This window comes from Monodelphis domestica, chromosome 2 (assembly GCF_027887165.1).
Source record: "Monodelphis domestica isolate mMonDom1 chromosome 2, mMonDom1.pri, whole genome shotgun sequence".
NCBI lineage: Eukaryota > Metazoa > Chordata > Mammalia > Didelphimorphia > Didelphidae > Monodelphis > Monodelphis domestica.
The window spans coordinates 170,536,791-170,550,880 of NC_077228.1; the positions used below are offsets into that span (position 1 = coordinate 170,536,791).

Consider the following 14,090-nt stretch of genomic DNA (forward strand, 5'->3'; position numbering starts at 1 on the left):
GGAAGCCCTCAGACCCCCTACTGACCAGCACTGCTCTCAGAGAATCCTGCTCTGTCTCCAGCCATCTTCCCTCACTACAGATTCCACCCCCTTCTAGGTCCACCTCTGTGAGACAGAATCCAGCACTACCCTGTCCAACATATACAAACCACACTCTGAAAACGCCCTTTTCAGAGCCTTCCAACTGGGATGGCAATCTTCTTTCCCCCCAACCCCCAGCCTGAAACAGAGAAGGGAAAAGTGACTGGGGAGCCATTGTTAGAATGGGGAGATAAGGAGCTGGAGTTGCAAGGTAGAGAGAGGTGAATTTGTTCTCATAGACTTTCATCTACTTGCCCCCTTTCCCACCACTCCCACCCTGACACAGATGTTAATTAAGATAAAGTTTGATAAACATCTCTGTAAAAGCTTGGGAGCAGAAGGAAGGGGAGGAGAGGTTCAGGGTAATAAATCTGGGATGGGCTGCTCAGTGAGTCAGTAAGGAATGGAGCCTGAGTTCCTGGTCAGCTCTGGACTGGGTGCTGGGACACCTGAAGTTCTTAGCTTAGGGAGAGGAGAGGATGGAATTGGATGGGAAGAGGTTGAGGTCCATCCTTAGATCTTAGGGGAGCCTCCCAGAGTCAGGAAGACTCAGGCTTATCTGTGGGACTTTATGCTAAGTACTTGGCATTATGGCATAACACAACTAACTTTGTGTTAGTTATTTAGCCTAATGGACTAGATTGGTTTTTCCCCTTCCTTGTTGCCTCCAACCATGGGAGAAAGGGAATCGATGATCCTTAGTACCCCAGGCAGCCACCCTCTTTCTGTCTATCCCATGGACTCAGGAAAAAATAATTTTAAAAGCCAAGAGAGCAATTCATGGGTCTCAGTTCCACATGAACCAAGTACTCTGTTCTAGTAGAGAACGTTCATGATTTCGTAATTACATGAAAGCTAGTGATTTTCTGTTGGGTTGTTAGGGAAAGAGGCTAGGGTTCCCATGTGCAGTCTCTTCCAAAGTTCTGTTCCCTCAAGTCATTTTCAAATGGCTGTTTTATCTGCAAGTTTCTCTGTCTGTCTGTCTGTATCGGTCTCTGACTCTCTCCCTCTGTCTCTGTCTATCTCTCTGTTTCTCTCTCTGTCTCTGTCTCTGTCTGTCTCTCTCTGTGTTTGAAGAGGCATTGCCACCTGCTGGCCAGGTTTGTAAGCGCTTGCCAGATCTAAAATAATACTTAAAATATATTCACATTCGTAAAATAGTTACGAATCAACCCCTATAGTAGGCGTTGATGCCAAACTGTAGGAATGATGAAAATTGAGGGAATTGAAAGGATTAGGACAGCAAGTGATAATGGGAATTAAGGCAAAACTGATTTCATCTTTTTTTTTTTAAACCCTTAACTTATGTCTTAGAATCAATACAAGCATCAGTCCCAAAACAGAAAAGCTTTAAGGTCTAGGCAATTGGAGTTGTGACTTGCTCAGGGTCAAATAGGTAGGAAGTGTCTGAAGCTATATTTGAACCTAGGACCTTCCGTTTCCAAGTGTGGATTTCTACTTACTAAGTCATACTAGTTGCCCAACTCTGACTTAATTTTGTGACTTAATTCTGGAGCTAGCTCAGTTCCCTATTTATTCAATGATAGGTCTACTCCAAATTCTGTCCCATTTTATTCAATTGTGAGAATTAGAAACAAACAGTATTATGTTGTTTGAACCTAGTCCTGGGTGACTGAGAAACTGGACCACCTATCCTTTAAATGAAGGACCTAGGTCCATGTTGGCAAACCTATGGCACATGTGCCAGAGGGTGCCAGAGGGGGCTGCTCCCTTCCTCCTCCCCATGGACACCTGAGGACTTTTTTCATATGACTGACCCTCTGCCCAGCAGCCTAATGAGAGCTCTTCCTCCCCTGTAAGGGATATGGGATGGGGGCTCACGTGGTATGAGGATTGCAGTTTGGGCACTTTCAGTCTCTAAAAGGTTCACCATCACTGACAAGGCCATGCTGACCAGAAACATAATCATATCCTAAGATTGATGCAAGAAGTTTCTCATAATTGTACATCTCAAGCAACCCATATGCCTTATATGAAAACTGGCCCCATACTTATCAATCAATTATTGTTTCCACATTTCTTTGGTTGTTTACAAATACTTAAGAGGAGTGAAATGCCTCTTTTTCTGAATTCAGAAAATTTGTTTGCTTTCCCCCTCCCACTTTGGAAAGTCCTTACTCTTTTACCTAATTAGAAATCAGATTACCTAATGTTGTACTGTTTCTTTTTTAACGAATTAGCCTTCTCTGATGAATTGTTTTTAATGTACAGTATAAAAGTGCTTCTCCCTGTATTCAAGCCTAACTCTAAGCTGAGAAAGGAGCCCACTCCCAATTTGTTGGACAATTGGCATGATTTGTTTAGTAAATCAATATGCTTGGAATATTGAACTTTTGTTTCTTCAGCCATTTCATCTTTCACCCACCACAGGGAAATAAAGATGAGTAAGTCAGACTCTTTGTCCTCAAGTAGCTATTTACAGATTTTTATTAGGTCAGACCTTTGATTTCACTAGCATAGAGAAAGTCTAAAGAGGAAACTCCCTGTACCAATACATATATGCACCCAATCTTCATTTTAATCTTAAGAGAAATTGCCCTGGGCACTTAGAGGCCAAATGGGCAGTGTATGTCAGAAGAAGGATTTCCTAGATCTTCACTCCAGAATCAACTCATAGTGTATTATGCTGCTTTTCTTTAGTGCTGAAATGGCCCTTAAGAGGTCTTCTGCTGTAATGAGTTCATTGTAGAGATAAGGAAATCTAGGGGCTCAAGGTTATACAACTAGTTATTGGTAGAGCTGAGACTAGAACCTGGGTCAAGATGCCTTCCATTACAAACTGTCAACAAAACACCTCCTCCACAAGAACCTTTCTGCCCTCAAGTGCTTAGAATGGAAAGATTCAGTAGGAGGGAAAACATCACTCCTACTCTCAGGGGGCTCTAAGAAGAGCTATCCCTAGCATGCAAAGAAAGGGCAAAGGCGCATGATGTTTATGGGCAAAACTCTAGATGCTAGTGCTCAAGGAAAGGAGAAGGGTTAAACATTAGTCATAAACTTAAGAAATGGCCATTTTAGACCCATGACAGAGATATGTCCATGATATCACCTCAAAAGATTAGGAATGTAACAGAAAAGAACCCTTTAAGCTTTCCCTAACTAAGACCTTAGAGATCACCTAGTTCCACTTCACTCATTTTACAACTATGAAAACTAAGGCAGAGATTTGATTTGCTTAAGATCATATATCAAGTTAGTGAAAGAAGAACCCAAGTTTCCCAAGTCCCAGCCCAAGACCTCTTTAAACCACCACATCAATTTGTGAATCAATTTGATAACTCTCTCCCTCCATATACCCATACTTTCCTCCAGTCCCCTATTGTTGTTGACCTACACAAAAATTCCTACAATGTAAATTTCTGAAAAGAGAGGTATTACACTGGCTCTTATCTCTATGGATCCAGGGCAGAAAGAAAAAGAAGAGGCTAACATTTCAGCAGAAGGGAAGAGATTAGACAATACTAAGGACTTCCTAAAGGATGGAGGTGACATACCAATTGAAGTAGGAACATATTTTTTCTCTCAAGATTTTGAAGACGGTTGAAACATATTTCTGAGCTCTGGGAGAAGCTATTCTGGGAGGGGAGGAACCTTCATCACCACCCACTCACATCAACTCCTTGCAATTTGGCTTCTTCCCCTGACTCTTCACTGAAACTACTCTTCCAAAGTTCACTTGTGACCTCTTTTTTGCTAAATCTACTGGTCTTCCCTCAGTCCTCATCTTCCTGACCTCATAGATTCCTGCTGAATATTCCCATTTAACTTTTTGGACACCATAAGATATTTGTTTTCTTTGTCGGTTTCATCAACTCCGTGAGTAAAACCTTTACTAGGCATGACCTGGATGAAGATCCAGCAAAGAAAACTAGGAAGGGGCAAGCAGACAGGTAGGAAAATCAAGACAGAAGATTGTCATGGAAACTTAGAAAGGTATCGAGAAGAGGGTGATCTAGTCAAAGGCTACGGAGGTCAAGAATGACTGTTCCTACTTTTGCAACACCTTTCCTATATACCTCCTTCACTCTTCTGACCCAGCTATCAACCTGGCACAGACCTTATTATCTCGTGCCTGGACTACTGTAATATCTCCTGAACTGGTCCCACTGCCTTGAGAATCTCCCATCTCTCCGTCATTCAATTACCAAAGAGGTCTTCCTAAAGCAAAGGTCTGAATATGGAACTCCCCACTCAGAAAACTCCTGTGAGTCTGATACATTGAGGATCAAATATAAAGCCTTCTGTTTGACTTTTAAAGCCCTTTACAACATGGCTCCCTTCTACTTTGAAATCTTCTTACACTTTACTCTCTTCAATGTACTCTATGATCTAGCAACACTAGCCTTCTTCATATTCCAGGCATACAACGCTCCATTTTCCAATACCATTCTCATACCTTTCACTGGTCCAGAGGACAAATAATGCTCTTCCTCACTTCCACCTCCTGGCTTCCCTCAAGACCTAAATTCAAATAATACCTTCTGTAAGAAGCCTTTCCTGATTCCCACCTCCACCTGCTCTATCCCTCTGAAATTACCCCCAATTAAATTAATTATGTATCTATCTTGGATGTCATGTCTTGACATGATTATAAAGTATGACTTAATGTCACTTGGTGGGATTGGGAATACCTGGGTGAAGATGGGTAGAAATAGAACATCTTTTATCTGCCAGGATGGCACCCAGTTACTTAGAAGTTTTCTGCTGTATCTTTTCATTCTGATTTCATGTAGTACATTTATGTTAATTTTTAATAGGAATGTTTTCCTTTTAGGTCATGTGAAAGAGATAAGAATCTAAAGGGGAAATGAAGCATACAGTGAGCATTTTCCCAGAGTTTTAGCTCTAGATGGAGGCAAATGGATCAATTTATGACAAATTTATGAAATATTGCATGCAAATGAGTTTATATTTTGAACACTTTCAATTGACATTGAAAACACTGGGCAGAATCTATGCCAGAACAGTAGCAGCAGACAGGGATTCAAAAGGGCTCTTGAAGGTTAATGCCTTCATACCTGTCCTTCTTTCTGTGCCCCTGTAAAGGGCAGGTGCTTCTATATGCTTCCATTTGGCTTTTCTTTATATGGAAACGTAGGCCAAACAGTTTTTGAGTGATTATAGAAAAGACCTAGAACTGTGATTTTATTGATATAGGGAACTCTCAGTTGGGGAAACTCCCTCTGTCAATGTAACTTGGCACCTTCTCTGCAACATATAGTCTTTGAGAGTTGTCTAGAGCACTAAGAGATCACATATCTACGGTCATTCAGCCAATATGTAACAGAGGCTGGACTTGAACTCAGGTCTTCACAACTCTGAGGTCAGTTCTCCTTCTACTATGCCAAGTTACTTTTATTTTTCTTTTAATTTTTACCTTCTGTCTTAGAATCAATACTGTGTATTGGTTCCAAGGCAGAAGAGCAATAAGGGCTAGGCAATGGGGATGCCCAGGATCACACAATTAGGAAGTATCTGATGCCAGATTTGAACCTAGGATCTCCTCTCTTTAAGCTTGACTTCCAATCTACTGAGCCTCCTAAATGCCCCTTAACATTTTTATTTTTAAAACATTATATTACTAAGACATGTATTCTATATAACGAATTTTTTAAAAGAATCATACAACAAACTAGGTTAAGCAAAACAAATTCCCACTTTGGCCATACCCCAAAATATGTCTCAATCTGCACCTCAAATCCATCATCTCCCTGTCAGGAGATGTGTGGCATCCTTCATTATTAGTTCTTTAGAGATGTAGTTGGCTTATTGCATTGATCAGAGTTCTTATGTCTTTCAAATTTGTTTTTCTTTACTTTTTGTTGTTATTGTACTCCTGATTCTGCTCACAAGTGTTCTCCTGGTTTGGTTCACTTCATTCTTCATCAATTCATCTAAGTCTTTCCAGGTTTCTAATTCATCCTTTTCAAAATTTCTTAGGCTAAAATATTATTCTAATATATTCATATAGATAATATTAGGATAATAATATATTAGATATAATTATATGCACATAATGAATAACTTCTATTATGTTCATGTAATGGCACAGCACTTAACAGTGCCTAGCACTTAGTCAGACATTAAATGCTTGTTGACTAATATACTATCATTTGTTCTAACATTTCCTAGTTGATGGGTATACTTTGTTTTCTGTTCTTTGCTACAATGAAAAACATTGTTATATTGATGTGCATATATATTTACATATATATTTCCTTTCTCTTGTCTCTTTGGAAGTATATGTCAATTAAATTTTTTTAAACCCTTACCTTCTGTCTTGGAGTGAATACTGTGTATTTGCTCCAAGGCAGAAGAGTGGTAAGGGCTAGGCAATGGGGGTCAAGTGATTTGCTGGGGATCACACAGCTAGGAAGTATCTGAGGCCATATTTGAACCCAGGACCTCCTGTCTCTAGGCTTGGCTCTGTTAAATTTTATGGTTGGACTGAAATGATTTAATTCGTCACCACGGATTTAATTTCTAAATCCCAAAAATGAAATACTAGAGTAAAATGGAATTTATGGTAGTTTATTTTACAATAGGGGGAAGATATTAAGGGAGAGAGAAAAGGGGGGGGGGAGAGAGAGAGAGAGAGAGAGAGAGAGAGAGAGAGAGAGAGAAAGGACTTTCTGCTTTCCTATATGCTAGTCAATTCATATGCCTCCTAGAAGAGTTCTGATGCCTGAACCGCAGATGTGTGCCAAAGATCCAGTGCTGTGATGGGATGGATAACTGTGGTGACCAATCTGATGAGACTGACTGTAGCCCAAGCCTTTTCCATAGCTTGACTGCTGTCCCTGCCCCTGCCTGCAACCGTACCTTGGAAGACTTCTACCGGGTCTTTTCTTCCCGGAGCTATTCCCTCTCTGCCCTATACCCAACCCCTCACTCCTGCCTCTGGCTGCTGGATCCCCATGATGGGCGAAGGCTCATCGTGCATTTTACCACTTTAGAGCTAGGCAAATGGGATTCAGAGCATGTGTATGACGGTCCTGGACCTCCAGATCCTTCTCACCTGCTCTGAAGCCTTAACTATTTCAGCAATGGCAAAGCAATCATGGTGGAGACGCTCTCAGGCAAGGCTACTGTGACCTACCACATGGGGCCGTGGAGCAAGGGTGGGTTCAATACCACCTACCATGTGAAAGGATACTGTCTGCCCTGGGACCGACCCTGTGGTGCTGGCTCTGGAGAGGGTCCTGGGGAGGGTCCAGGAGAGGGCTGCTATAGTGAAGCCCAGCGGTGTGATGCGATCTGGGACTGTGCCGATGGCACAGATGAAAAAGACTGCCCGGGATGCCTGTCTGGGCGCTATTCCTGTGGGGCTCCGGGAACCCCTGGTGCCACAGCCTGCTACCCCTCTGCCGATCGCTGCGACTACCAGACCTTTTGCGTGAACCGGGCAGATGAACAGCAGTGCCATCACTGCCAGCCAGGCAACTTCCGGTGCAGGGATGATGGGTGTGTGTATGCAACTTGGGTATGTGACGGGCAGCCCGACTGCTCTGATGGCAGCGACGAATGGGACTGTGCCTGTGCCCTGCCCCGAAAAGTCATCATGGCTGCCGCCATCGGCAGCTTGATCTGCAGCCTGCTGCTTGTCATCGCCCTGGGATGTACCTGCAAACTCTATGCCCTCCACACGCAAGAATACAGCATCTTTGCCCCCCTTTCAAGAGTGGAGGCCGAGATTGTACAGCAGCAAGCACCTCCATCCTATGGCCAGCTTATTGCTCACGGTGCCATCCCGCCTGTAGATGACTTTCCAACTGAGAACCCCAACGATAATTCAGGGCTGGGGAACCTTTGATCTCTGCTACAAATCCTGCGCCAGGATGTGTCTTCAGGGAGTTCATCGAGTGCCTGCCGTTGCCAAGGCAGGTCTGCACAACGACTGGTCTGCCGCCTCCGTCGTTGGGGCTTGCTTCCCTGTGCAAATCCCCCTTCCAGGGCCCTGGACTCCAGCCTCCAGACTGCATCTGCCCCATCTACTGTTGACGCCCCAGAGGGCAGTCAGGATACTCCTTTAGAAGGAGCAATGGGTGGATGAGATCCAGAGGAGGCCCCTCCACTGCCCATGAAGGTGCCCCTTTCTTCTACCAACTCCCCCTGCATACCCCCTGAGGACCCACCCCTCCAATCACTCCCCCTCCACTCCCATCATCCCTGTTGTCTGGGATGGTACAGGCCCTTTGTGGCCGCCTCATGCCCAGTCTTCGGTCCCCTACTCCCCCCCAAGCTATGCCAGACCCTCGAACAGTGCCCCCATCCCAAGAAGATGAGGATGATGTGCTGCTACTCCCTCTGGCAGAACCCAGGCCCTGGGTAGGGGAGGAGGATGAGCCACTGCTGACCTAAGTCTCCATGGCAATAGTCCTTTCCCTAGGCAGTCCATGGGGGACAGTCTGTTGCAGCCTTCTCTACTTTGAATGCTTGGGGGCATCATCCCTACACTAAGTCTGAGGAGATGCCAAATGATACTCTCCCTTTCGCATCTTGCCCACAGCCTTGTAGCTACTGTCAAGTTGAGTGTCCCAGGGTTAATGGGGCCCCTGACTCTGTTCCCTCACCCTACCACTACCAGGGTGCAGTGAACCATTCATGACTTCATGGAATAGAGTTCCTCTTCCCAGGTGTTTGTGACATACCATTCCTGCTGAGTATGACAAAACATTGTAATCTCAGTTCAAGGCTGCATGAACAGTTCCAAGATCTCCTGGGAACGGGTTAACTCCCCTGTTCACACTCTGGGGAGGATTGGGGAGGATAAATTGTGTCTCTCAAGAAGAGCTTTAAATCTGGTGTGCTGCTTACAATAAACGTTCATTATCCCTCTTTGATAATGTTCCAGTCTTTCTTTCTTGCGACTTTATAGCTGTTCTCCAACAGCTCTAAGTTGTCCCCAACAGTTCTAAACTGCCCCTTATTGCGACTCCGTAGATGTGCCCGGCACCAGGGCAGTGCCCGCTATATCCTGAATAAGAGGCCTATACAGAGTTCCTAAATAAAGGCCAAAGAAGAGTGATGTTCCCTGGCCTATCTCAGTGTTTGGGGCTATTCAAAAATCAGTTAAAGTGAGAGAGTTTTCAAAGGGTCAGGTGGCAAGACATTCCCCACTGGATGATTCCTTCCTATCCTAAGCAGAGCTCTTGGAGCAGAAAGACACCCCAATTTGCAAATGGCTCTACAGCCCTCAAGGGAAAGGGTTTGGATAGGACCTGGAACTCTACTGTATAGGGAACGTGCACTTATTCACCAAGAAATGAAGAAAAATAAATAAAATAACTAAAAAAAAGAAAAGAAAGGGCAAGGAAGGAAGTCAGCCTTTACACTCACCATGTGTCAGTTCAATCAGCAAGATTCTTTTATCAGCCTCAACTCCAGCAGGCTCCACTCCAAGTGTGTCTCTTTCAAAATTTCAATTCTTTCTTCACTCCAAGTGACTCTCTTCACTCCAAGTCTGAGTGTCTGTCCTCTGTGTATCTCTGTTTCCACTTTTAAAGACCTTTTTCTCTTGTATCACTTCCCCTGAATTTTACATCTACCAATCACAGCTGATACTCCACTCCAGGACTGCCCACTCTTTCACATGTATGTCACAGACCTCCCACTCAATGTATAAAATGGGTGTTCACACTTTTTTGTGGCTAAAATCCAAAAATGGGTAGATCTCCATACTCAACTTTAAGTTCTGTGCTTTACACTTTGGGGATTAAAATCTAAAAATAGACAGGGGATTACAATTTAATCTTCATAATTAAGGAAGAGCTAAGTACCTTCATTGTTATAATCAAGAGAGAGTCAAATCCAATCTTCACAGCTCTCAATCCACTGAGCAACACAACTGTCTAATTTTTTTTCAATTAACAAAATTATTTTTCTCTATCCCACCTATTTTCATTAAAAAATTACAAGAAAAACAAAATTCTTATAACAAACATACATAGTTGAAAAATAGGTTCCCTCATTGGCCAAGTCCAAAAAAAATCTCATTCTATACTTTAATCCATTACCATTCTGTCAGAGGGTGGGTAGCATGTTTCATAATTGCTCCTCTGGAACTGTAATTGTTCATTTAATTCATCAGTCTTCTTAAATCTTTCAGTGTTGTTAATCTTCACAATGTTGTTATCATGGAAATTATTCTCCTAGTTCTGTTCACGTCACTAGACATCAGTTCATGGAATTTTGCAGGTTTCTCTGAAGTCATCATTTTCATCGTTTCTTACAGCCACATAGTATTTCACTACATTAAAATTCCATAATTTGTTCAGCCATTCCCCAATTGATGGCTACATGCTTTTCCAGTTCTTTGCTACAATAAAAGTGTCATTATAAATATTCTTTGTACAAATGGTCTTTTCCATTATTTGGTCTCTTTGCAATACATGTGAAGGGTTCTAAAAGTCAAATTAAACAATTTGTATTTTATCCTTGTAATAATAAGAAGCCACCAGATTTTATTGACTAGAGGAGAGACATAGATGTGCACTTAAGAAATTCACTTTGTAATGAATGTTGGAAGGGATGTGGCAAAATTGGGACATTAATGCATTGCTGGTGGAGTTGTGAACTGATCCAATCATTCTGGAAGGCAATTTGGGACTATGCCCAAAGGGCACTAAAAGACTGTCTGCGCTTTGCTCCAGCCATAGCACACTGGGTTTGTACCCAAAAGAGTTAATAAGGAAAAAGACTTGTTCAAGAATATTCATAGCTGCACTCTTTGTGGTGGCAAAAAATTGGAAAATGAGGGGATGCCCTTCAGTTGGGGAATGGCTGAACAAATTGTGGTATATGTTGGTGATGGAATACTCTTGTGCTCAAAGGAATAATGAACTGGAGGAATTCCATATGAACTGGAATGATCTCCAGGAATTGATGCAGAGTGAGAGGAGCAGAACCAGGAGAACGTTGTACACAGAGACTGATACACTGTGGTAAAATCAAATGTAATGGACTTCTCTACTAGTAGCAATGCAATGATCCAGAACTATTCGGAGGGATCTATGAGAAAGAACACTATCCACATTCAGAGGAAGAACTGTGGGAAAAGAAGCACAGAAGAAAAACAACCGCTTGATCACATGGGTCGGTGGGGCTATGCCTGGGAAAGTGGACTCTAAAAGATCACCCTAGTGCAAATATTAATAATAAAGAAATGGGTCTTGATTGATGGCACATGTTAAACCCAGTGGAATTGTATGTCAGATATGGGAGGGGGTGGGGAGAGGGGAGGGAAAGGAACATGAGTCTTGTAACCATGGGAAATTATCCTAAATCATCTAATTAAATAAAATTTTTTTTAAATTAAAAAATTAAAAAAAAAAGAAATTCACTTTGGCAGCTGTGTGGAGAAAGGATTGGAGTAAGAGACTTGAGACTTAAGACTCATTAGGAGGACCGTGTAGTAGCTTGGGTAAGGATGATAGTTGCCTTAACTAAGGTGGTAGTTATATGAATAGAGAGAAGGGGTTGGATTCCAGAGATGTTGTGGAGTTAGAAGTGGCAATATATGGCAACTGATGGACATGTGAGGTGAGGGAGAGTGAAGAGTAAGGAATCATGTTAAAAGTATGGACCTAAGAAAATGGAAGAATAATGGTGCCTTCAGCAGAAATAGGGAAATTTGATACAGGGTTGGATTTAGAGGGGAAAGAATCAATTCTGTTTTGAATATATTGAGTTTGAGATGTTTCTGAGACATTCAGAACTGGACCTTAGAAACTGCTTACCTGTTGGATTTAACGTTGGCTCTCAATCTACTAAGCCTGGGGTCTTGTAGAGATAGTGAACTCCAAGATAGCTATTCCAGGGCAACACCCCTCAAGCACTTTTCCTATCTATGTCAGTTAGCTCAGTTTCAACACCATATTGCCAAAGGTAAGAGACATATTTATACTTACTCTCAACAATCAATAACTTTGAGTTGTTATTGTTTTACACTGCATGTTAACATTATCTATGTTCTATTGTGTTTCTATTTGTTTAATATTTCCCAATCACATTTTAATTTGGTGCGTGCCACACTTGGGGAGTGTTACTGGCTATGTGTTTGACACTTCTGGCCTACACAGAGTAGTAGCTGATGTGGCAGTTTGAAAAGCAGCCAAGAGATACTGATTTTCCAACCCCCACCCCCTTCACCTCCATCAGACAAGACAAGGGGGAGGCAGAGAGAGTTGTCAAAGAAGTATAGACTGCACTAGTCTGTAATGGCTCATCACAAAGTATAATATTTCTATTCTTCACCTTCGTAGCTGGGTTTGACCAGTACCCATTTCTAAACATGTTCCATTATCCTATTATAAAGTTTATTTCACAGAACTATTTTAATCGTTATAAACACCTGTAGTTAGCAAAGCCAATCAAAATATGAAAAACTCTCATGTTATAGTTCATATTTCACACTCAGAGTCCCACCTCTGCAAAGGAATAGAGGGAAGCTTCTCAGATCTTTTCTTTGGATTCAGGCTTGGTTTTTATAAGTTTGATATATTTAGTTTCTATCATTTTGTTGGGGGGTGGGATTTTCACACACATTCTTGTATGTATCCCCCACAGATTCCTATTCTTTAACATCTCAAAAAAAGATATAAAATCTTTGTCTATCAGAGTTTTAAAAAATTTATTCTTTCCATATTCTACTCTCCTCCCAATTCCCCTTTTCCCCTTTTTTCTCCCATTTCCCTGCTGAGTGAAAGGTATTTCTTCACCCAGCTCTATGTTTATATGTGTATTTTTCCCTCCTTTGACCAGTTTAGAGTGAGATTCATGTGTCAACCACTCCCTCTATCCCCTCTTCCTGGTTTGTATAGATGTCTATTTGCATACCCAATTATGTGAAATTATTTTGTTTTCTTTTCCCTTCCTTTTCGTGCTAGTATATTCTTCTTCCCTTCCCTTTCCATCCTTAGGATCATCAAAACAGAACCACTCTCAGGACTTGTTTGATTGTACTTCTACTTTGAACACTGATGATGATAGGTTTTAGAGAGGACACAGGCATCCTCTCCTCATATTTAAATGTAAGCTGTTTATCCTTTTTAGTCCCTCATGATTGCTCATTTGTGCTTACAATTTCATATTTCTTTTTACTCCTGTATTTACCAGGAATACGTGGAGGGCCTCTATTTCATTAAAAAATCCATTTTTTCCCCTGTAGGATTATACTTAGTGTTGGGTAAGCTATTCTTGACTGTAAGTACATATCCTTTGCTTTCTGGAACATCATGTTTCATGTTCTCTGATCCTTTATAATGGTAGACTATTAAATAGTGTGTGATCCAAACTGTGGCTCTTTCCTTCGGATTTCTTGACCTGGAAGCTCTATATTTTGGCTCTGACTTTTCTGGGAGCTTTCATTTGGGGTTTCTTTCAGGAGGTAATCAGAAGATTCTTTCAATTTCTGCTTTGCTCTCTGGTTTTAAAAAATTTGAGCAGTTAAAAAAATTTTTTTCTAGAAATATATAAATTTCTACATAAGTTTTCCAGAGTTATATGTTCCAAAGTATCTCCTTTCTTCCCTCCCAGAGTTGACAAGCAATTCAATATGGGTTATACATGTATTTTGATCATGCATGTAGCAGTCCACCCATAGCTATGGGCAAGGGAAACAGTGTGTACAGAGTGGCTTAGAAGAGAGCATGCTCAGTCTTGCCCATGGCTGGGAAAGCCTCTGACCCTTGACCCCAGCTTCTCCCAGGTTAGGCGGGAAAACAGGTTTCTTTGTGTTCACCTGGCTAAGAGAAACCACACCTATACCTATACCTTGTCATTAACCAATGATAATCATCCCTATGTATTGTGTCATATCAAAGAGATTAAATACTGAGCCACAGCAAGCTCCAGCTCTCTTCTCTCTCTTCCTCACTTGGATCTCAGCTCTCACTGATGCCTGTCCTTGCAGGAGCTTGGCCAAGCTCCATCTTTGATTCCTTTCCTGATCTACCTCTCCTACCTGGGACCTGGCCTTTGGCCAGGCA

At 42.0% G+C, this 14,090-nt stretch overlaps 1 pseudogene; it reads left to right on the forward strand.

Moving 5' to 3' along the window:
- Window positions 1-3,940: 3,940 nt before the first annotated feature.
- Window positions 3,941-9,987, forward strand: LOC100022711 (low-density lipoprotein receptor-related protein 10-like; annotated as a pseudogene).
- Window positions 9,988-14,090: the final 4,103 nt, after the last annotated feature.